The sequence below is a fragment of the Terrapene carolina genome, unplaced genomic scaffold (genome assembly GCF_002925995.2).
Source record: "Terrapene carolina triunguis isolate 2854851 unplaced genomic scaffold, T_m_triunguis-2.0 Scaffold69, whole genome shotgun sequence".
In the NCBI taxonomy this organism is placed as follows: domain Eukaryota; kingdom Metazoa; phylum Chordata; order Testudines; family Emydidae; genus Terrapene; species Terrapene triunguis.
In genome coordinates this window covers 45,594,047-45,618,052 of record NW_020664420.1, presented here as the reverse complement: position 1 = coordinate 45,618,052, position 24,006 = coordinate 45,594,047, and the positions used below count along the sequence as shown (strand labels likewise).

The following is a 24,006-nucleotide window of genomic DNA, read 5'->3' as shown; positions in this document are numbered from 1 at the left end:
TTATCTCTGAAGCAGACGACTTCTCAAAAATTGTAGACCAGTGTAATCTGCCCCTTGCACAAGGTCACATAGCAAGTCCCTAAAAGAGTTGAAGAGTAGCATCTATGGGGTAATATTCCCTGTCTTTTATTCTGACAAGTATAAATACTCTTCTTATTAGTTAGGGCAGCTCCTTAATCCCTTGCAGTGTGGGGTTTTTCCACCCTATCATAGAGCACCAATACAAATAAAATCTTGGCAGTGGAGTACTGTTGATAATGAAATAAGGGTTAGTGCCTTATTTAAAGGGGCCCATAAAACTCTTGCAGTCAAACTGTTGATGTTTCAGGGCCAAAAGTAAGCAGTACTGGAATGAGGTTCTTGGGGTATCCTTTAGTAAACCCAGCTCACTTAACTCCTTCTGCCAAAAATATTCTGGCAAATAGCAGACAATCTAAGTTAAGCTTTGATGAGAAAATCCCCATTAAATTGTTTAAAAACCTTCTTTAGCTAATGCTCCTTTTACTGACCTTAAGTGAGAAACACTTATCCTTCCTTCCTGGGACGGATACTTAGATAAAATCTTCAGCACTAATAATTTACTAAGCTGGGTTGAGATCATCTGTCCCTTACAGATCAGACAAGATTTCTTGATGCAAATGATCCAACAACCTCTTAATGCCAACTGGCAAGGAGGTTACAGAAATATCCTGATTCTGGTATGCATATTTTGGTTCGCCACTGAATGTCATGTGAAGTCTTAAGTGAAAACCGCTGTCATACCAGTTATTCATATCAGTGGGATGAAATGTATGTACAAATATTATTTAAGAAGTTATGTGTATATATATTCTGAAATATATTCTTAAAGTCTGTAGGTACTGGTCACCAGCAAAGGTGAAAAATAGGGTTTCTGTCAGATAAGGATGTTTGTTCATCTGTCACATGTAAATCAAGTTCTGCTGTATTTACAAAGGGCTTCCTATCAACAGTCTGATCTGATTGGAAATGAAGGATTGTGGGAACCAAAAAAAAAAAAAAATCTAACAGGAAGAGAAGAAAAGCAGGGGGAAGGGAACCTTATCTGGTGGGTGCACTTCAAAGATTTTCTGGACTATTTTTGGGGAACAGAGAAGTCACCATGCCATGCTGCACGTAGGAAGTAATTGGACAGCTGCAGATCTGTCCCTTGATTTACCCAGACTCCACCATCTAGCGTAAATCAAGGGACAGATCCACAGCTGTCCAATTACTTCCTAGGTGCAGGATGGCTCGGTGACTTCTCTATTCCCCAAATATAGTCCAGTGCAAAGGTTCAAATTTAGATTCAATTGTGCCAATTCTTGTGAGCTTTCTCATGAGACTTCCACCATTTTGAACTACATCCCAAATAGATCCAGAAAACAGGCCTCTTCCAGTTTTGTAGCCAAAGTAGAACCAAGGAAGTAAGGGTAGGTTTGGCGATAAGAGGATTGAATTCAAATTTCTATTACATTCAGGAGGTATAGATTTGAGGTTCCAGTTCATGCCTTTCTCTTAAAAGAAGATATAGGCAGAAAACCTTAGTTGCTCAGAAGATCAGAGTAGAAACTAAACATAAGAAACAGGAGAGAAGGAAAATCAATTTTTGAATACTTATCAATGGAAACAAAATGATAAGCAAAACAGAATAGCTGGAAAATCATTGCATGCAGATCACATCAGTATCCTTGGCCTTCAGAAAGCAAAGCAGTGGATGACTTAATTGAACTGACTTTTGAGAAAACTGTCTACCTAAAGCAATATTTCTGGATGTTTTAGATGACCATAATATATATTGAAAGGGCATATTGAGTACCAGACTATTCCGGGTGGGGGAGGGGATCAGACACTAAATCAGGCAACAGTACTACTTGGAGACTGTCCTTCAGATTAAAAAGAGGACCTCTAAGGCAAGATGTGATGGGGCAGCAGATCTTGATCCTGACAGACAGCAGTGTGCTAACTCAGGCCAAATGGATATCACAGGTCTCTATCAAGAAAACTCTTCTGTTTAAAAACATATAAATAAAACTTTGAGACATTTTGTTATTATACTTGGCAAAATTGCTTATTAACATGTAAAGAAGCAGCATGTCTTCCGGGACTTTGAAGAAGTCAAGAATTCATGAACTTGGACAAAAAAAGCCCCCAAAATGGTGAGATGGAGGAGAATTTAAAATGGATTTTACCAATTTTCAGACTAAATAAAAACTCCACAGCTGCCCTTTATGGGAAGATTTTCACAACCGGGCACCAAACTTCCCAATGAGTGTCTTTATTTTGGGGACTTATCTCCCATTTGTGCCTTTGAAAACTGTCTTTATTTCACAGAATCATGTGATGGGGAGGGAATAAGCAGCCACATATTTTTCTCCACATGCCACTTTTTGTAATGTTTTATTGAAGTGTTTTATGACTGGTGAGTATATTAAGGAAATATATTCAAACTTTTCAGAATGACTTTCAGTCAAAACTATACTCGATTATTTTAAAATAATAATAATATATACAGAAGGGTTAAGTGAGAGAGCCTTACAATCAGAGATAACCTTTGGCCACAAATGGAGGATGGAGTTGAGCATTCAACGGAATATATATCCATCTGTTTGCTTCTTGAAGATTGTTGTTCAACTGATAAATAATGTTTCTTAAGAAACTTCCACCTCTTGGCCCTATTATCATTAAAGGCAAACAATATTAAGAGAGATAAATACATTAATAATAAAGCTCCAATAGAAACTGTCATTACAAACCCCCCCCCCCCAAAAAAAAAAAAACAACAACCTGTTCTCTTCATGTTCTGGAAGAAAATAAACTGAAATAGTAACGAATGGTCTAGAGCTGTGCAAAGACTTTGTAAGATGGACCATATGTGTTGAGTAAGAATACCTTGAGGATAGATCATTTTCAAGACTCATTAGTGCTACTTTGTAGAGCAGAGATATCTTCCTAACTATCCATTCCATTAAAGACAATGTGAGTCTTTCCATTCACTTTAATAGGACCTGGATCAAACTATCTATAAAGTTAGAGGCAGCAGAGCTGTATCATCTATAAGGCATTCTACAATACTTGCTAGGAACTCCCATGGACCTAGATTGCCTTCCTTTTTTTGTGTGATGCAGCTTATGATCATTCATGTGACAGCTGGTGTATGAGGGGCAGAGCTAATGTCTCCACTACTCACTGTCTGCACAAGGATGAGAGGCTTCATAAACCTCCTTACTCACCATTGCACATGTGCATAAGGTCAATGCATAACTTGGTCCTTAGTTACTGGCATCCATTTGATACTGACCATTGTGCAGAGTAAACCTTGGAGTAACAGATCCAGAAGGTTCTTAAGCAATGTTCCAACAGCATTAAGGGAATCTTTTCAGCAATATAAATCCATACAAAGCAGAGTCCTCTGGAAGAGATCTTACATAGGATTGAATGAAATTACTAGCCTACAGAAGAACTGGAATTGGAGTGATGGCTGAGAATCAGAAGGAGCAGATCAAAGAGGTGGAAAAACACTTCAGAAAGTCTTTAGCTTTAGGCTGTTTGATATATTTATCTACCTGTTCTTCTGTCAGCAGCTGGTGCTTTTGGGCTAGCTACTTTTCTCTTTGGTTAGATGCCAAAGGCTAGATTCTCAGCTTGTGTAAACAGGCATCATTGGAGCTGCAATGATATAGACTAGCTGAAATTCTGGAGTTGGAACTCTTATGATCATCTAAATCCTGAAAACTTAAGCTTTATGGCAAAATTGCTGCTAATAAAATAATTGTGTGGGGCTTCCCTTCCTTTCTTTCCTTTTGTCAATGCTGCGTATGGATTATAAGGACCAATACCTTGCTCAATTTGCACAAAGAAACATGGGGGTTTCTGGTTATTACACATATAATAATAATTAGTGCTGTTGATATGATTGTGTTTCACACGTCCAATAGCTAATTATAAAATACACTTCCTAGTGTATATACCTCATTGGTCACTGAAAATTACAATCCAAAGTAGTGATATACCACATCGCAACTTGCAATCTTGAGAAAAGAAAGAGGAGATATGTTGAATAGCTATTAAAATATCAAGCAATTTTCTAACAACATCAAGGCACTCTGGAGTGTGATGAGACTGTGAAATCTTATTGTGCCTATGCTATTTGAAACATTGAGGTGTGGAGATATTTTGCAGTTTCAGTGCACCTTGGTGTTCTCCTGGCTTGAGCAATGGAGCCTGTATTCTTTAATGCCACCCTACATGTTCACTTTTTTTCATAAGTAAGTTGTATTGAAGTTTGCAGTAAATCAGGTCCTAGGATATACATTTATATACCATTTTCAAAAATATATATATTAAAGTTGGCATAAGAGGATATCTGATTGACAATGGACATAAGCAAAATTGTACCTTATCAGCTTTCCTAATATGTTCCTGTCTTGGAAAAACTGTTTGATGGCAAGACCCTTTTCTTGAGCTAGAACACTGATTTTTGTTTTTCGTTTCAAATTAATTAGAAGCCTGCTTTATGTTGTCATGGAAAAATTGTATTCCTGTGTTGACCTCTGAACTCATTTGTGTATTTGAGCTGACTGTAATGTAGTAAATAAATTACTACATGATGCACCACAATAAATGGGACACTGCCAGAAAGAATGTAACCTGATTCTCGGCCCAATCCAGACCTTGGAATAAATCTCAGCAGGTCATGTAAATTAGGATGGCCTATTATGATAGAGAGCCCAATGTTTGAGTGGCAGGAGGGCCTTTGTCACTGTAACATAGGAGTACATGGAATGTGCACAACTCATACAAGCGAGCTCCCTACCCTCCCCTCAAGCAGACCTAAAAGTATCCCCTACCTCCCTTAACCCATGCGGCGGGGGGGGGGGGGATACTCTATCTCTAGGGCTATAAAACCTCTCCAACAGGTCTGGGTGGAGGAGAGTCAGGACTAGGGTTATTTTATTTTAACATAATAAAGTGGGATTATATCATATCATCAGTTTTTAAGCAAAAATTTCCCATGAATTCAGTGAGTAGTTCTGCCAAAAAGTTGATGGAGATGCAGTGGAATTATTCTATTTCTCTGCCTCCAGTTGTCTGTCAGTGGTGGTGGTCTACGCAGCCTCACTTCCCTGACCTACCTTGGATCCCTTGGAGAGCTGTTTTGGAGCTATCAGCTCTTGGTGCTTTTTGGACCTAGTGACCCTATTCAGTTTATCCCTGGTTGGCAGGCAGCTGGGGCCTAATCCCACAAGGTGTTGCATTGTCCTGAACTCCCATTGACTTCAGGAGGAGTTGAGATCACTGTATTTCTCAGGAAGCTCTCATCAGCTCACAAGATTGTGTTCCTGGTGGGAAGCCTGCATCCCTCCTGGGATGCATGCATGGTACATTCTTTGATAAGTGTCTCCAGCACCTAATGCTTACATGAGGAAGCTTGGCTGGGAGAAGTGCATGACTCTGCCTCTGGGAAGACAGAAGAGTTGGGTGAGCTTTTCCTTCTGTTTTTGCATTAGCATTGGTAGAGCTCCTGGAGCCTCTGCATTACGAATACTACTGGTCCTAGGGTTTTGCTCAGTCTTTGTCTTTGTCATGAGCAATTCTATGACAGTTAACCAACAGAGAAAGAACCTTCTGAATAGGAAAGGCAGAAGTCCTACACAGTGCAACCCTTGGCTGTGTGACTCTCCGTGAGAAGGAACAAGTTAAACAGCATGGCTCAGTCCCCACTGACAGGGAATTCTCTCCCCACTCCCAGAACAGGGAGCAACATTGCTAGCCAGATCCATGGGGTTTTGTGGATCAGTAGTTGCAGAGGCTGCTTTCTGTTTTGTGGAGCCCACGGATTTCAGACTCTGCAGATTGTAGGAAGAGGGTTTTTTAAATGGCACTCCATAGATTTCAGTTGTGCCACAAATGCTTTTCTAAAGCCACCATTCTGATTTTTAGACTTCAATAGTTATGAAGTTAAGGAACTAAATCAAACTGATTACAGGCTTCTGTTCTACAAAAAAATATGTAATTTTCTGCATCCATTTTTCATTTTAAAATTAAAGTGTATATGGTGAATAAGCTTAAAAATTGCAATTAATACCATTGAATGATATAATAGTACAGCTGTTAAATGCAAATCTAACTTGGCACTCTCAAATAGCTGTGCACAAACTAAAATTAATATTTCTTCATAAATAGCCAAGGCTATTGCTTTTATTCCATGATAGAAAATGTGGAACTTTAGTGGTCTAGTATCCCAAGGTTTATTGTATTTCAAGTAATAAAGTATTGGATTGTGATTGGTGATTTTGAACTAGTAGTATTGACCACTTGCCAAAAATACCCAAAGCTGAGTATCTTTGATCCAGTAAGAGGGAAGAAAAGTCTTCTTCCAAGATTTTGAATATGTTTAAAAACTTAAACAAATATTCATAGATACTATTTGCAGTATTCCCCTGGCTCTGTTATTTAGATGGGAAATGGATTTTTGGCTGTTCTTCAGAAGGGTCTTTTTCAGCTTGAGAATCTGTTGGGTTTTTTTTCTGTACTTGGTAGTGATGTGGTCTTTTTAAAATGGAATGACGATGGTATGATATTTTCTCCAGTGAAACCACAAGATTTTAAGTGCTCTGGCACTATTTCAGCTGAGGACTATTACAACCCAAAAGTCTTAGGACAGCAGAATTTCTGGAGTGATAGATTAGGAAAATGTGTCAATAGGAAAAGATAAGCTAAAAAAATAGATGCTAATAGTATATTTGGTCTTCTTTTTTTTTTTATTTAAAGTCTAATTCAGTTCAGATGCAGCTGTAATTAGTTGTTAGAAGATCCAAACGCAGTTTTTTTCTTTATTCAGAAATAGATTAGCTGTTGGTTGCATGAACTGTTAAATTTGGCAGTAAAATTAAAAGTTGATATCAAAAGCAAAAAAATTAACCACATTTAAATGTGTATGTGAAGGACTGACCTTGATCCAAAGCCTTTGTGTTACAGGGGTGCTGTATAAAAGAGAGATGGCTGTATATATGTACATAGTTGATTAACCAGATAAAATGCTCAAGAATATGCAGTGTTGCTCCTGGCTTTTGTAAGAGCAATAAAACTTTTGTTATTCATTGCAAATGGCTTCCTTTATGCTGCTCTTTACATGAACTCTTAGCAATGGGCTCTATCTAGTTCGGGCCCTTAATGCATAAAAGTCAACTGTAAGGTTAATTAAGGCTGAAATGTTTCAAATTTTAGATGGTGGCATAATCAATGAAAATGAGTTGATTTATCTGTTCCATCTGCTATTCTTACCTCCTCTACTTTCCCCATGTAGGCACCGTGGGTGCTATTGCAGTGAAAAGCAAAAGTTACCCCAATGTGGTGTATTGATGACTGTTGGAACTGGAAGCTATCACTTTAAGAGGGAGGGTGTTTCCTGGTCCTGTTTGTGAGCAAAGGGGCTCTGGAGCAAAACATCTAGGAGTGGAGTCATTCTGGAAAAAGCCAGCTTAAAGTAAGGTGGGTTGGGATGAATTGTGCTTCGTTGCACTAGGGAGCAGCCTGTTTTCTCTCTGAGTATTTTTGGTCCTTGTGTATTATCCTGATGAATTCTAAGAAATAAAGTAGTGTTACATTGCAACCTTCCAGCAAGAACATTTTTTCTAAAATCTAATTTCCGTAAGTTTATGCTGTGAATGTAACACCCAGTTGAGTGACTTTCTTGGAAAAGCAGAGGGGCCTGACAATGCAGAAACATTGACAAAGTCACCAAATGTTACTTGGTGGCTTATATGGAGCACCTGTGCAAGGTCCTTCACACAACTTGGGCTACAAGGATATAGGTTCCTCCACATCTCTGCATGCAGCAGAGGTGTCTCCATTCTCTCCAGAATGGACGATGGAATCAAATGAGGGAAAGGGCCATAAGGCCCCACATTTACATATCCACTCTCTTTCTCTAAGACCCTCACAAACAGTCTTCATTAAAGGACTATGATCGCAATTCCTGTGCCCAGACCTTCATGGCCAAAGGGGGACTGCCCTGTTTTTGTTTTTATTTTTTGTCATAGGTAAGGTAAATTTGATCCATAGTGCAATAAGTAGCCTTTCACCTCTGGAAACTGGGTTCAATTTCTGGTTTAGGGAAGTAGTGTAAACGGCTTTGGTGATTTCATTCTAGATCATATGATCTTAAAACTATCATTCAGCTTGACATGCGTAGTACCATCTGTTCAAAAGAGAACAGTTATACAATAGCAGATACATTGCAGGTCAAGTCTGACATATCTGACAGAGTTCTCCATGGAAACTTGCATGTTTGCCCTGACTATACTTGACTTACATTAGTTTCTCAGTTTAGTCCTTCACTTTCATGATCTCTAAAATTCATGTCCCTCCCACAAATAATTATACAGTATGAATATGATGAAAAGACGAGAAAAATCAGTGTTGCCAAATGGGGAAGGACAAGATTACAAAGGAAAGAGGTGCTATTTTCAAGCTTCAGAGTGGAATTCACAATCAAAAGATAACTTTTTTTGAATATATAAAAATTTACCTGATGTAAGCAAAGGAAATAGACTATACAAGTACAAGTGACATTTTCTGCCTCTCCACTATTGGCTGGGCTTTATAATAATTATAATGGCTTTATAATAATTGTCAGAAAAATATTTGGATACCCCTATTTAGCATTCTCTGACAATTCTAGTTTGCTTGTCCATTAACTGATCAGATGGTAAGGTGGCAGTATTGTTGTGGAATCAGTCAGACCTGTAAATATTCTGTGCTGCATAATTAGTAATTCAGAACAGGGAGAGAGACTAACTGTTGTGGCACTGTGATAAAAGGGAGCAGTGAAAATAGACATGTAAGTCTTTTCTGCCTTTCAGAATGTGATAATCACCATCAAATGTGGCTTAAATGCTCAAGTACCCACACAGAAAAAATTACAGTGGGTTAGATTGAAACTTGAACCAGCACTGGAGAGTATGAAATCCCCTTGTACCCCAGCACAGACTACTGTGCTACTCCAGAGCAGATGGGCTGGTGGGATGGAACCTTGCTTTTGCCCCTCCCTTCCAACTCTCCAGTCAGTGTAGCACAGACAGACAGAGAACAGGGTGGTGGTGTAACTCCCTGCTAGTATGTGCCAGCAGTGAATTACTATCCTATGGAGCAGTGGGGAAGCAGGGTGTAAATTGTGCCTCCCAGAGCTAATCCCAGGGCTGTGCCTAAAGGCACAATCTAGCTCTGTAACTTTATATGCTATGCTTGCTAATTTTTGTTCTTGTTCCTAATTTTTACTGTGTTCCTCTTCCCTCATCCCCTTAGTTTAAGAATGAAATGAGAAGGGCGTAACTGGAACGGAAGAAACTAGAATAGAATCCTGGGAGGAAAATTTTAAAGCTGCACTTCACCAAGTGCTTAGCCATAGTGAATCAGCAGGAGGGAGGGACTGTCATAAAAAGATCACCAGGCTGTTTCAGCTGCGTAAAATCAGGGAAGCTTGTCATGTTATTGAACAGCAAAGCAGTTTTCAGAACTCCCCATCCCATCTTGCTAGGCGTTCTACACTCTATAAACCCAATCAGAGTGTAAAATATCTAAGGTAATCTGACAGTCTCATTTGATGTGAAATCATCTATTTACTTCTTTGCTGTAAAACTGGTGATTAGTCATTGTTGGTCCTGTCTACAGAAATCTTCACACTTGGGTCATGTTAAATCTTAATTGTGTGTACTATTTTGAATGTATGTCCATTTTTACAGTACTAGCTCCTTCCTGAAAATAAACTGACTAAATTTAATAGCTGTGCTTAAATTATATATCTTTTTCTAGTGGAGAAAAGAGTTGTCTCTCAGTAAATATATGACTCAGCAGTTGTTGCCCTTTCTAGTAAACTGATGGTCTTGGTCACTTAAGGGGTGAGATGTCAAAGAATGAGACAGTGTTTGTTGTGCAGTACTCTGGTCACCCATGGGAGTCTGTGAAATGAATAAAATGAACACTCTACAATTTTCAATAGATGAGCATTTGGGATTTCCATTTTATTTATTTTGTGATAGATCAGTGGATGGGTTTTAGAAGCTGAGCTGATTAGTCATGTTTGAAGTGTAAACATTATTTTGGAAAATACTAGTTATTAATATATACTTCACATAATTTCATTTTTGGGTAGGAAATGCATCTAGATATTACTTTAGATGTATTGTGTCTATCTATGGATACACCATTAATATAACTTTGCTATTATATCTTATTTAAATGATTCCATTTTAAAAATCTTGGGTATAATTATATTTGGTTTCTGTTTGCTTGATCTTTTGAGAAATGGTTGCTATACCCGAATAGTCTTGTGTAAAAAGAGTGTGTGGAAGTCACCCCTTCGACACACTCTTACCATTGGATCATTCTCCACAACCATGTAGGCTAGAAACGTGTTTTTAAACAAAAGCTGGGATTCTCATAGGATTCTGACTCCTGGACTAGGAGCTTTTAGAAAAATGCCAAATATATTAAGACTTGTGTTTACACTATTGCTAACTCAAGATATTTAAAGTCTTCATATGGTGCTTAATTAGTTCATTGGGTGTATTTAAACTCATGTGATGGGTGTGTTTCATCCAAGTGATGGAGGTATTTTGTCCAAGCTTTTTAGAAATCAGCATTTTACTTTGCTGGTGAATTTTCTTCCTTGAGTAGTGGAATGGGATGTGGAAGGAGTGAAAAAGTTGGTAGTGCAGAATGAGAGGGAGTGTTTGGGGTAGGAATAGTCTCTGGAAATGAATCAATGAGATTACTCATCTTGCTAAACATTACGCCCAACAGCAAATATTTCTAGTATTGGGCTCTAAGATGAGGCTTGATCCTAAAAATGGCCTAAATCCTGCTTGCCTTGCTGTTACGAATAGCCCCATTTGACGTTGGGCATACTTCTGTGAATGGGTTTTGGTAGTAAATATTGCTTTATCTATTCTAGTCATTTATGTTTGGAAATTTAGCATTTTGAGTGTGCGCTTTATATAAGCATTGTGCATACATATTAAGTATTAATTTTAATTGAGTTTTAAGTTAACTTTTTCAGAGACTGACTATATGCTTAGCAAAAAAAGGAAACAAGGACAGTATTTGCATAGCTGCATTATTAGGACCCTGTTCATACATTTCAACTGGAGGATGATGATGATGATTGATTTTTGTTAGAAATGGTTAGGTAAATTAAAAATATATATTGTTTCTTGAAAAAAATACTTAAAATCTATTAATATATACTGCATGAACAGGAGCCTAATTATGCAGCCATGCAAATGGTATTGCCATTTTCCTTTTGCCTAGTTGCTGCATTTGCACCGATTTGCCATAAATCCACTAAATGCTGCATTCGTGAACCTTTTCACCTGCCACTTTGCCTGCCTGCCTGCCTTCTTCCTTCACATCTCTTTGTTCTGTATTTTCCTCTCAAGGGGAGAACTCAATGGTACCTGTACTCTTGTTGCTTCTTTTCTGTCTTTTCAAAAAGAACAGTGAGGGGAAGATCCTTCCAGACCGAGGGCAGCAATTAAGTGAAGAATGAATATCCACCCACCTGGACATTCTCTCAGAGATGGGGGTCCTCTTTGAGTGTCAGTCTCCAGGTCAAGATCACCGCTTTAAAGATACATGTAGCTCCTTATATGGTCCTGATCCAAAGCCTATTTAAGTCACTGGAAAGATTCCCATTGACTTAAGTGGGTTTTGGATCTAGCCCTACATGAGCAAGTGAAACAACTAGGCATTTCTGATTCAGTCTGTCCCCATCATTTAATACTGCTCTGGCATTAATTAAGTGGCACGTCTATCTGAAGAACTTGTGGTGTTTCCTTGTTACCAGAGGGTGCAAAGTATTATTATTATTATTTATTATTTTCATTTTAGCGGAGAGGAAACAGAGATACAGAGGGAGGAAGTGACTTTTTCAAGGCCATGGAGTAGGTCAGTGGCACAGCCAAGAGTAGAATGTAGATCTCTGATGGCCAGTTCCATGCATTACCACAGGCTACCTTTCCTTAACCTTCACCGTTTTCCCTCATTCTCAATCGCAATCTCTTTCATCCTTTATCCTCTAGCATTTTCCCTCTCTATCCATCACCTGGTTGTTTCTTCTACCACTTCAGTCCCTGATTCTCTTCCATCCCAACCACTCCATTTCTTCTTTTCCCTACTATCCTCTCTCTCTCCCCTCTATAATTGGTGCCACCTTGGATCCTGATTTTCTACCCCTAATTTGGGTTGCTCTTGGGTGTTGTTTCACCTGCAAATGTTTGGGCTTGGGCTGGAGCTGAACTCTGGAACCCCATGAGGGGGGAAGGTCCTAGAGCCTGAGCTCCAGTCTGAGCCAGAATGTCTACACTGTAGCTTTATAGCCCTGCAGCCCCAAGCCCTGCAAGCCCAAGTCAGCTGAAATTGGTCAGCTGCAGGTGTCTTATCGCAGCATAGACATATTGCCCACCGTGGCTGCATGGTAGCTATTCCTAAACATTGAACGCATATGTAGCCTCCTACAACTATGAACACACTCCACTCTTTTCACGATTCAGGCTGTGTGTGTGTGTGTGTGTGTGTGTGTGTGTGTGTGCGCGCGCGCTTTACCTGGATCGGCTGGCACATAGGACAGGTTTGGGCCTGGCGTTGTGTGGGGCCAGAGTATCTATGATCAGGTGCCATAAAGCTTGCATCCAGGTGCAGATTGGGTGGAGTGCTGTATTGTAAAATGGTGTAGACTGGCAAAGGGTTGGGGTATGAATTACATTCCTCCCGTAACCCAATTGAGATCTCCTGTGTTCTCCCACAATATACTGATTATTCAGTCTTTTTACAGGGAGTGAACTTCAGCCATGGGGAAGAAAAACTTTATGTAAAGTACTAGGAATGTACGTGACAGTTATGACTAAAAACAACAGCTTTAAGGACACAAAAATTGCAGGCACTTAATCCTTTGAATGTTTATTTATTAGGGTAAATAGCCAATATATTTAGCTGAATAAGTCACTGCTTTTCATGCTGCTTTACAACACTGTGAATGACATCATTAATGACTTTGCGGACAGGGTATCACAATTTATCATGTCACAAGGACCTTCAAATCTAATACAAAGTCTGCGAAAGTGACTTCTACAGCATGATTGCAGCTGCTGCCGTTTATGCAATGAAGTCATATTGGGAGGGATAAATGTGCTGAACTGATATGATAATGAAAGATAGTGAGGGAGGAGAGTTATGGAGAATACTGTATTCTGTCACTTGCATTAGTCATTACAGTTTCACTGCATACGTCTCAAGTCCAAAAAAATGGCAATTTGTAATTAAGCTAGAAGACATGGACAAGCTGTCTGTTGTCATGGATATCGGCACACCTCTGGTATATAGGGAGTAGAAGGCAAAATGAAGCATCTCTGATCAGTCCAAAAAGAGCCAACATCTATTACAAATGTCCATGGGAGCCCTGTGAAATTATGGTATACATCTTGAAATTTAGACAGAACAATTTTTTAAAAATATTATTGCCTTCCCTGTTTCAGAAAAGTTCAGTGAAGATCAAACATTTTTAATTTCACAAAAGCAAATACTTTAAAGCAAAATCTTAAAATATTCAGATTCAAGAGTTTTTACAACAGCATTTCTTTCTAATTTTAGGCTTCCCTTTATTTTTTGCTGGAAATGTTTCTTTGCTACTGGAAGGGCGAAGACATGGGGGTGGGGAGAAGGAGGAGAGAGAGAGAGAGAAAAATGGCATTCTTCTTCTAACTGAAAGAATGAAGAAAGAGAAATGGAAGAAGGCAGCAGACACAACAAAAGAAATGACAATTGTTTGAAAAGACTTAAAAAAAATTTTTTTTTTAAAAGAGGGAAAGAAAGCAGCTGTCTAATGCCCACCAACCCCTCCTCAGAGTCTTCATCCTGAGATGACTTCTCGGGCATTAGTAGAACTTTTGGGCTACGCAGCACTTCATCCACAACTCTGCTGTTTCTAAATAAAAGTTTCTGCATGTTGCCTACAGCATAGCACTCATCTCCTACTAAGTACCCCTTGTGCGCTATGTACTGATAACTTTGCCCCACTCCTTAATGTGCACCTCCTTCTCCCACTTACCTTTTCTTCTCTGTGCTATTCCGTATGCCTGGAACTGTCTCCACCAGGCAGTTTTGTGCACCTGATCAAATGCCCCATAAAAATTCACTTTCTATATAGCATTCCACAACTCCCTCTCCATTGTTGTTCTCTTTCCTCTCCTTGTAACCCTTTAATTCAGATCCAATTAAAATTTAAATTGGGGAGAGAAGCACGTATGCCAAACATAATTGTTCAATCCCTTTCCTTGTATGTTGCATCTCTTTTTTTTTTTTTTTTTTTTTTAGGGCCCAATCCTGAAAATGCTTACTCGTGTATCTGAACCCTTACTAATACAGGTACTCTCATTGACTTCAATAGACCAACATGAATAAGAGCTTGACATGAAAAAGCATTTGTTGTATCAGGTTCTTGGATTATAAGATCTTTGGGGAATGATCCTCTTGCATGTGTCTAAAGTGTCATGTGCACTAATGGTGCAATATAAATCATAGCAATACAGTGTCATTTAAATAATATCTGAATCAGGAGATGTTTTATAGATTTATTTTTGTTAAGTGGGAATTAAAAGCAAAGGTGCTACAAAAGTGACAGCTGTATCAATTTCACTTTCCAACTCTGAAAAGTGTATATTTCTATCAGTATCTGTATGACATTTCGCTATACTTCACCACTCGCCATGTTGCTTTTGACGTTTTGAAAACACTTCTCTTCCCAGCTCAAGAGAATTAAATGTTCCCTTTCTTATTCAGTTGTTTTAATTAAAAAGCACAGTTTTAAAACTGGCACAGTTATCTGAGGTAAAGTGTTGTCAAAAGCCAGTTCTGGTCTGTCTCGCTGTTGGGGAGGAGCCCTGAACTGGGAGGGTGAAGGGCCAGTCCAAGGCTATGGAACAAACACTCACAGGAACTAACGAGCATAACAAATATCGCCATCTTCCATCCATTCAATTGCAAGGTGCACTTCTTCGAACTGTCGTCTTTTATACAAACGTATGTACACTTTAAAAACAACCCCAGAATTATTTTTCACTGTTTTTCTTCATCAAAGCTGACACTTTAAACAGGATCATGCTAGTTTCAGAGAGAGGTTACTTAGGCCTAGGATATAATTTCAGGTGGTGGGTGGGTTGTAGGGGAGAGAGACCCAGCCCAGACTAGCCAGTTGTCTACAGATCAGGGTACGTACTTGGGATATGGGAGACCCAGTTTCATATCCTGCTCTGCCTGATTCAGACCAAGGACTTTAACTTCAGTCTGCCGCATCCCAGGTAAGTGCCTTAACCAGGGATTCTCTCTCTCTCTCTCTCACACACACACATTTCCCCAACACCCCCACCCCCCAGTTATATGCAGGTTGCCAATTTAGTTGTTGGTTGGAAATTGGAATTGAAATTGAAACGTTAATACACACTTTAAAAGCATATACAGTATATGAGAAAATACTTGTACCCAAGAAAACATAATGGGTTTGGAAAGTATGAACAAAGACTAGCTTCCTCATACAGTTGTTTATGGCCATATTGGCACATTTGTTTTGGCTATATTGGCCTACCTAGTAATTTCAAATTATGATTTGTAAGCAAGGTCTGAATAAACTCTTCTGTGACAGCTAGTGATGAGCCAGAGGAGGGGGGGAAAGGCTTCAGGACCAGACTGTATTTACAAGAACACACCTACTCTGCCTAGGTATCCAGCAGACAGAGCTGTGCTGCCCAAGTGATCAATTTTGTCTGGTGTTGGGTTACAAATCACATTAGTGTTAAATGTTGTTATCCTTATTGTATGAGTAAAGGGCAGCAAAACTGTACTTAGCCTGCCTGAATGACGGTGTCTCCCTCAGTGCTTAATTTGTGCTAGGGCTTGCCAGGGATGAGCCCTGGCACTTTTAGGCTTGGCAGTTCATAGCCCTAGCACTTCTGGGCTTGCCACATCAGTTATGAAAGTAACAAACTTGCTTGAGCCCCAGCACCTCTTTCATTACAAATTAAGCACTGGTCACTCTCAAGTCAACTGCACTCCTTAAGCAGAAGGTTTGGATGCCATAGCCTAGTGAAGAGAGAGGTTGGGGCACAGGTGTTTTGCTTGGTCATGTGGGCTCTGCCTAAGGCCTGGTCTACACTATGAGTTTAATTCGAATTTAGCAGCATTAAATCGAATTAACCCTGCACCTGTCCACATAACGAAGCCATTTATTTCGAAATAAAGGGCTCTTAAAATCGATTTCTGTACTCCTCCCCGACGAGCGGAGTAGCGCCGAAATAGATATTGTCATTTCGAATTAGGGTTAGTGTAGCCGCAATTCGATGGTATTGGCCTCCGTGAGCTATCCCACAGTACACCATTGTGACCGCTCTGGACAGCAATCTGAACTCGGATGCACTGGCCAGGTAGACAGGAAAAGCCCCGCAAACATTTGAATTTCATTTCCTGTTTGCCCAGCACAGGAGAGCACAGGTGACCACAGAGAGCTCATCAGCACAGGTAACCATGCAGGCCGATAATTGAAAAAGAGCACCAGCATGGACCGTACGGGAGGTACTGGATCTGATCGCTATATGGGGAGAGGATTCAGTGCTAGCAGAACTTTGTTCGAAAAGACGAAATGCCAAAACTTTTGAAAAAATCTCCAAGGGCATGATGGAGAGAGGCCACAATAGGGACTCAGAGCAGTGCCGCATGAAAGTCAAGGAGCTCAGACAAGCCTATCAAAAAACAAAGGAGGCAAACGGTCGCTCTGGGTCAGAGCCGCAGACATGCTGCTTCTACACTGAGCTGCATGCAATTCTGGGGGGGCCGCCACCACTATCCCACCTCTGACCGTGGATTCCGACGTGGGGGTAATCTCATCAGCCACACCTGAGGATTCTGCTGACATGGAGGAGGAGGAGGATGAGCTTGTGGAGAGCACACAGCACTCCGTTCTCCCCAACAGCCAGGATCTTTTTCTCAGCCTGACTGAAGTAGCCTCCCAAGACCATGACCCCATGGAAGGGACCTCAGGTGAGTTTACCTTTTAAAATATAAAACATGGTTTAAAAGCAAGCGTTTTTTAATGATTAATTTGCCCTGAGGACTTGGGATGCATTCGTGGCCAGTACAGCTATGGAAAAGTCTGTTAACGTGTCTGGGGATGGAGCGGAATCCTCCAGGGACATCTCCATGAAGCTCTCCTCGAGGTACTCCAAAAGCCTTTGCAGAAGGTTTCTGGGCAGTGCAGCCTTATTCCGTCCTCCATGGTAGGACACTTGACCACGCCATGCTAGTAGCAAGTAATCTGGTATCATTGCATGACAAAGCCTGGCAGCGTATGGTCCCGGTGTTTGCTGGCATTCAAGCAACATCCGTTCTTTATCTCGCTGTGTAGTCCTCAGGAGAGTGATATCACTCATGGAAACCTGGTTGAAATACGGGAATTTAATTAAGGGGACAGAGGTGGCCATTCCTACTGGGCTGTTTGCCTGTGGCTGAAAAGAAATCCTTCCCTACAGTTAGCCAAGCGCGGGGGGTGGGGGCGAATTGGCGCTGAGCTTTTTGCCTTTGGCTAGCAGGGATCTTCCCTGATACCAGCCACGCGGTGGGGGGAGGGGTACAGCGATCATCCCAGAGAATTGGATGGGGTGGGGGGTTAGTTTGTTTTCTGCTGCTGAAGGTTAACAGGAAAACCGCAGCAGTCAACGGGCTTTGCTTGGTATGTGGGAAAGGAGGGCGCAGAAGCTGAAAGACAATGGCTTACATGGCCGCATGCAAGCCGAATTCTGTTGCCCGGACCTGCGTCTGTGATCTCTAACACCAAAGCCACAGGCACTCAATATTAAGATGGAAAATGCGACCTTGTACTGAAATTACATGTGCTTTGTAATGTGAATAGTGTTGTTCACCGTGAAACAGTATAAGCATTGTTCTGTAAAATGTATCTTTTTAAAAACTTCTCTCCTTTTTTCCATCCCTCCAGCAGCTGCAAATTTTTCAAGCCTCCCTCCTCCATCCCGAAGGCTATCTCAGATAAGGCGGTGGAGAAAGAGGACACGAGACGAGTTGTTCTCGGAAATAATGGAATGCACCTGCAATGAAAGAGCTCATTTGAATGAGTGGAAGGACACGGCATCTAAGTACAGGAAAGATGCCAGTGAACGTGAGGTCATGAGGGACGCTCGAGATGAGAGGTGGCAGGCTGCAACGCTGGGGCTGCTGCGTGATCAAATGGACATGCTCCGGCTTCTGGTGGAGCTTCAGGAATGGCAGCAGGATAACAGAGTGCCGCTGCAGCCGCTGTATAACCTCCCTCCCCCCTCACCATGTTCCATAGCCTCCTCACCCAGACGTGTAAGAACGCGAGGGGGGAGGCTCCGTGCACCCTCCCACTCCACCCCAGTGGACAGCCCAACCAAAAGGCTGTCATTTATATTGAATTTTTTCAGTGGCCTTTTACTTCCCTCCTATCCTCCTCCCAAACCTCACCCGGGTTACCTTGTCGGTTCTCTCCCTATGTTTATAATGAATTAATAAAGAATACATGATTTTTAAACGATAGTGACTTTATTTCCTTTAAAAGCAAGCTGTGATTTAAGGGGGGAGGGTGGTTTGCTTACAGGGAATGAGTCAATCAAGGGGGCGGGTTTTCAACAAACAGAACTTTCACACCGTAGCCTGGCCAGTCATGAAACTGGTTTTCAAAGTTTCTCTGATGCGCAGCGTTTCCTGGTGTGATCTTCTAATTGCCCTGGTGTCTGGCTGCACGTAATCAGCAGCCAGGTGATTTGCCTCAGCCTCCCACCCTGCCATAAAGGTCTCCCCCTTCCTCTCACAGAGATTGTGGAGCACACAGCAAGCAGCAATAACAATGGGGATATTGGTTTGGCTGAGGTCTGAGCGAGTCAGTAACGAGCGCCAGTGACCTTTTAAACGGCCAAATGCACATTCTACCACTATTCTGCACTTGCTCAGCCTGTAGTTGAACAGCTCCTGACTCCTGTCCAGGCTGCCTGTGTATGGCTTCATGAGCCATGGCATTAAGGAGTAGGCTGGGTCCCCAAGAATAACTATTGGCATTTCAATATCCCCAACGTTTATTTTCTGGTCCAGGAAGTAAGTCCCTTGCTGCAGCCCTTTAAACAGAGTAGTGTTCCTGAAGACGCGAGCGTCATGAATCCTTCCCGGCCAGCCCACGTTGATGTTGGTGAAACGTCCTTTGTGATCCACAAGAGCTTGCAGCACCATTGAAAAGTACCCCTTGCGGTTTATGTACTGGGTACCCTGATGCTCCGGTGCCAAGATAGGGATATGGGTTCCATCTATCGCCCCACCACTGTTAGGGAATCCCATTGCAGCAAAGCCATCCACTATGACCTGCACATTTCCCAGAGTCACTACCTTTCGTAGCAGCAGCTCAGTGATTGCTTTGGCTACTTGCATCACAGCAGCCCCCACAGTAGATTTGCCCACTCCAAATTGATTCCTGACTGACCGGTAGCTGTCTGGCATTGCAAGCTTCCACAGGGCTATCGCCACTTGCTTCTCAACTGTGAGGGCTGCTCTCATCTTGGTATTCTGGTGCTTCAGGGCAGGGGAAAGCAAGTCACAAAGTTGCATGAAAGTGCCCTTACGCATGCGAAAGTTTCGCAGCCACTGGGAATCATCCCACACCTGCAACACTATGCGGTCCCACCAGTCTGTGCTTGTTTCCCGGGCCCAGAATCAGCATTCCACGGCTATAACCTGCCCCATTAACAGCATGATCTCCAAAGCACCGGGGCCCGCGGTTTGATAGAATTCCATGTCCATGTCCTCATCACTCTCGCTGCCGCGCTGCCATAGCCTACTTCTCGCCGCCTGGTTTTGCAGTTTCTGGTTCAGTATAAACTGCACGATAACGCACGAGGTGTTTACTATGTTCATGACTGCTATCTTGAGCTGAGCGGGCTCCATGCTTGCCGTGGTATGGCGTCTGCACTGTTCACCCAGGAAAAAGGCGTGAAACGGTTGTCTGCCATTGCTTCCCTGGAGAGGGGGGAGGATGTACCCAGAACCACCTGCGACAATGTTTTTGGTCCCATCAGGCATTGGGATCTCAACCCAGAATTCCAATGGGTGGAGGAGAGTGCGGGTACTATGGGATAGCTATGGGATAGCTACCCACAGTGCAAAGCTCCGGAAATCGACGCTAGTCCTGGTACATGGACACACACCGCCGAATTAATGTGCTTAGTGTGGCCACATACATTCGACTTTATACAATCTGTTTCCAAAATTCGAATTATATAAATTCAGATTAATCCCGTAGTGTAGACATACCCTAAGAATCACAGGCATTATTTGACCTGCCCTTCTCTCCTGTTTAGAGAGAGAGCTGATTAGACTCTATAGAGAGTCTTTTGGTTTAAGTGACCACTAGAGCTGAAATCGCTGATAATCAGGTTTAAATGCTTAGACCTGCTATGGAGCAGTGTTTCTGTGGAAGAGACAGCTCAGCCTGCACTAGCAGCGAGGTTCGCCCTCTGAGAGCTGAAATCACTGAGAGCTGGGCGGACCCTCTAGGGACCAACTCGCAGAGGTCATAGTGGCAGGTGGCAGTAAAAGGCGATGGTGCAAGGCCATTGGGGACGGAGTGGTGGAGTGAATGGTGAGATGATGAACAACAGCAGGCAGAGCATTTGTTTGTTTTAGTGATTTCACTCCAGAATGTTAGATTTCTGACTGGGAAACTTTTATATAAATATGTTTCCTAGTAGACCAAGATTTTTAAAATGCATTATTTGCCACAGTGGTTCTCACATCCTTGCTATCTCGAGAGGTCATTATCTTGGGGAGTTTGTGTACTAAACTTTTTTTATTATTAAATTATAACTAATTTTTATGTAAGAATGGCCATATTGGGTCAGACCAGTGGTCCATCTAGCCCAGTGTCCTGTCTTCTGACAGTGGCCAATGCCAGGTGCGTCAGAGGGAATGAATAGAACAGGGAATCATCGAGTGATCCATCCCCTGTCGTCCACTCCCAGCTTCTGGTGAATAGAGGTTCGGGACATTCAGAGCATGGTGTTGCATCCCTGCCCACCCTGGCTAACAGCCATTGATGGACCTATCCTCCATGAACTTATCTAGGGTTACCATACGTTCGGATTTTCCCGGACATGTCCGGCTTTTTGGTCCTCAAATCCCCGTCAGGGAGGAATTTCCAAAAAAGCAGAACATGTCCGAGAAAATAGGGAGGCATGGTAAGGGGACCGCCTCCTCCCCGGGCTCCAACTTTCCCGGCTCCCGCCGCTCTCCCCAGTGCAGCAGCTGCTGGAGCCCGGGAGGAGGCGGCTGCGAGCTCGGATGCCGCCGCCGGCAGGCGCCGCTTGGCCGGAACTGGGGCCCGAGCCAGGCCGCAGCCGCTGGGACCAGGGTTGGGGGTGCTCGGCCGCCAGCCGGTGCCGCTCAGCCAGGGCCGGGGCCGCCAGCCGGTGCCGCTCAGCCAGGGCCGGGGCCGCCAGCCGGTGCCGCTGGGCTGGGTCCGCGGGGCCGCTTGGCCGGCGCCGAGCTGGAGTCGCTAGAGCCGGGGCCGGGCCAGAGCTGCTCAGCCGGAACTGGGGCCGGCGCCGAGCCAGGCTGGAACTGCCGGGGCCAGAGCCTCTTGGCTGGCCGCCAGAGGGAGCTGCTCGGCCTGGAGGGGGCCGGACTGGGCCGCGCCTCCTCGCGCCCGCTGCCCCAGCTTACCTGCTGCCTGCCTGCCTGTTTCAGGCTTCCCACGAACATTTGATTTGCGGGAAGCAGGGGAGGGGGAGGAGCAGGGGCGGAGCGTTCAGGGGAGGGGCGGAGTTGGGGCGGGGCCAGCGGGGAAGGGGCGGAATTGGGGCATGGCCGGGTCCCCTTAGAGTGTCCTCTTTTTCCAGGACTGCAATATGGTAACCCTAACTTATCTAGTTCTTTTTTGAACCCTGTTATAATTTTGGCCTTCACAACATCCCTGGAAAAAAGTTCCACTGGTGACTGTGTGTTGTGTGAAGAAATACTTCCTGTTTGTTTTAAACTTGCCACCTATTATTTTTATTGGGTGACCCCTGGTTCTTGTGTCAAGTGAAGGGGTAAATAACACTTCCTTATTCATTTTCTCTGCACCAGTCAAGATTTTATAGGCCTCTATCATATCCCCTCTTAGTCGTCTCTTTTCCAAGCTGAAAAGTCCCAGTCTTTTTAATCTCTCCTCATATGGAATCTGTTCTATACTCCTAATCATTTTTGTTGCCCTTCTCTATTCCTTTTCCAATTCCAATATATCTTTTTTGACATAGGGTAACCAGAACTGCACACAGTAATCAAGATGTGGGCATATCATGGATTTATATAATAAAAGTGTGATGCAAAATGTGATGTTAATTTGAACAGTGTTATGATTCTGGTTTTGGTCATTCACATTTTAGAATCTGCTGTTTTTAAAGGGGCTCACCTGAGCACAGAGACTGCATCCTGCTAGGGTAGGAGAAGGTAGGCAAGAGATTGTAGCTTCTCCATACACTCACCCAAGTGATGGCAAAGTAAGGCCTCAGCGTTTTCCCTGTTTGGATCTTTGAGAGGCATTTTGCCTTCCTGAAACACAATGTTTCCTGGTGCTCTCTCACAGGTGGTCTGATTTAGCTTTGCCACCTACTGACAGTTGTATCTTATTGGCACAATCCTCAATGTATACATTTTGCTCAGAAGTGCAACTGGAGTCATGGTGTGTGTTTTTTAAAGGAGACTAGAAACTTCAACTATTCAATTCAGGGTGAATTCACAGGTTTGCTTGGTTATCTTTAGAATTCTGTTTGATCATCAAGTCCATCTTTCTGCCAGTGCAGGATTGTTTTTCTGCTGAATGCTCATTAGTCCTTAATGAGCTAATCTGGTTTTTAAAGTCCTAAACAATATGGCCTCCACCATTCACCTTGGGAGGCTATACAAAACCTGATGCATCTCACTGTCTGGCAACTTTTTCTATTTCTGAAAAGGCTAGCAGAGTTTGGAAATCTTCTTCTTTTTCTAATTAAATTGGGATTGTTCAGTGAGACTAGAGCACTGAAATATTAAGACTTTTCGGCCACCCCCTCTTCAGCTGGCAGAATGTCTCTTTTCTGGAATACATAAATAGGCCACCCAGATGGAAAATCTGTGCCAGTCCCCAATATCTGCTCTTTACATATCAATTTGTATCCAGTTTGGTTGTTTCTCCTTACTTTTGAGTTCAGCATCACATTCATCTGTATCAAGTTACTTTTAATTTATTATGTATGTTACTTTTCAGTTCATATCTGAATTATCTAGCTTTTTAAACCTTGAACTCAGTGATATCCTCTAAAAGAACTCTTTGAACAATGAAACCTTCTGTTCATCACATGTGAATCAAGAGAAGGAGCGCTTTTAGTGTTTGAAAAAGTCTGATAGTCCCATCCTCTGATGCATCAGGGGTGAGCTTTCTTTGGGGTCTCTATCAAGGGTGCTCTACAGGTCTGGGGTCTAAGTGAGGATGGGGCGCAGGTGGGATATGGGCATAAATGCAAGTTATCCCTGCTGCTCCGCTAGCGCCACAGAGCGTACCTGAAAAAATTAATGTAGCCTGATGCTGTATTATATTTTTCTGTAACAGAATTGGTCAGGCGCCCCCTTCCACCCACCCACCCACCAGATTGCTGTGAGGGGAATCCAAGCCTCTGGATGACTGGTGGTTTGCCTCCAGAGTCTGAATGGAGTCCAGCCGCTGCCCTAATCTTGGGGTCCCTAGGCACAATTTCAGTGTGCAGACCTTTGTCTACTACCCCATCCTCGGAGCAGGAACCCTCTGTCACTTAATTACACCCTTTCCCAGAATTCCACCCCAGGGTGTGAGCATCTGGTTTACACCTTAACTTTCTCAGGAGACACATAGTAACTGAAGCATGTGACGCAGAAGCGCTTTGCATAGAA

The 24,006-nt window shown here is 42.5% G+C and overlaps 1 protein-coding gene across 2 annotated transcripts in view; it reads left to right on the top strand.

Annotated features, from left to right (window-relative positions):
* EDIL3 (EGF like repeats and discoidin domains 3) overlaps positions 1 to 24,006 on the top strand; it is a 434,555-nt gene that overhangs the window by 21,342 nt on the left and 389,207 nt on the right. The gene's annotated exons all lie outside the window — the stretch shown is intronic.